Consider the following 796-nt stretch of genomic DNA (forward strand, 5'->3'; position numbering starts at 1 on the left):
TTCTGAGTAAGATAAGGAATGCATTTATTCTGCCAGTTATCAGAGTACGAACTAGAGACTTGGCCACTGTCTGTGGTATTGTTGTACTGGATTGTATGTATTATAGTGCAAGGAGTTCCTGTTATATTGTCAATGCTAATAGAGGAATATTGTATTTCCAAAGTACAATATTTCCCCAATTTTATTTTATTTCAATAAAAAATATTGTCAAATAAATGTTCACTGTTTACTTACATCATGCTCTTTGGAGAGGCAGCATTCAAATTCAAATTCAAATTCAAATAAGCTTCATTGGCATGACAGTTCAGAAACCTATATTGCCAAAGCAGTACAGAAAATTATAAACACTGACATATGATTGATATATAATTATACAATAATATGCATTCAATTTCTATACTTGGAACACACTTTTGGGGCAATTTACTCTCATCTTACACTTGTAACTTTTTATTTTTCAGTTTATTCCATAATCCTTTTGAGCTACTTATGGTATATTCTCTTTTTGTTTTACTGTATTTAAATCCTATGTATTTTTTTTATGTTTGTGCATCTTTTACTTTTTGTCTTAATGGCTAAACTTTGTCTCAAACGTTCAGAAAAGAAGGCCAACTTTATTATTTAATTTTCATAATTTATGTAATAAAAATTAGCACATAACAGATTTTATGTTTGTGTGTTAGTGGTGTCTCAGGAACTTTCACGTCCTGCTCCTGCTGCAACGATGTGACTCGATTTCCCAGCAGGCCTTGCCACTACGACGGGGAGTGCATCCCGCGTCTCTCAGCCAATAGCC

Source organism: Thunnus maccoyii, chromosome 9 (assembly GCF_910596095.1).
Source record: "Thunnus maccoyii chromosome 9, fThuMac1.1, whole genome shotgun sequence".
NCBI lineage: Eukaryota > Metazoa > Chordata > Actinopteri > Scombriformes > Scombridae > Thunnus > Thunnus maccoyii.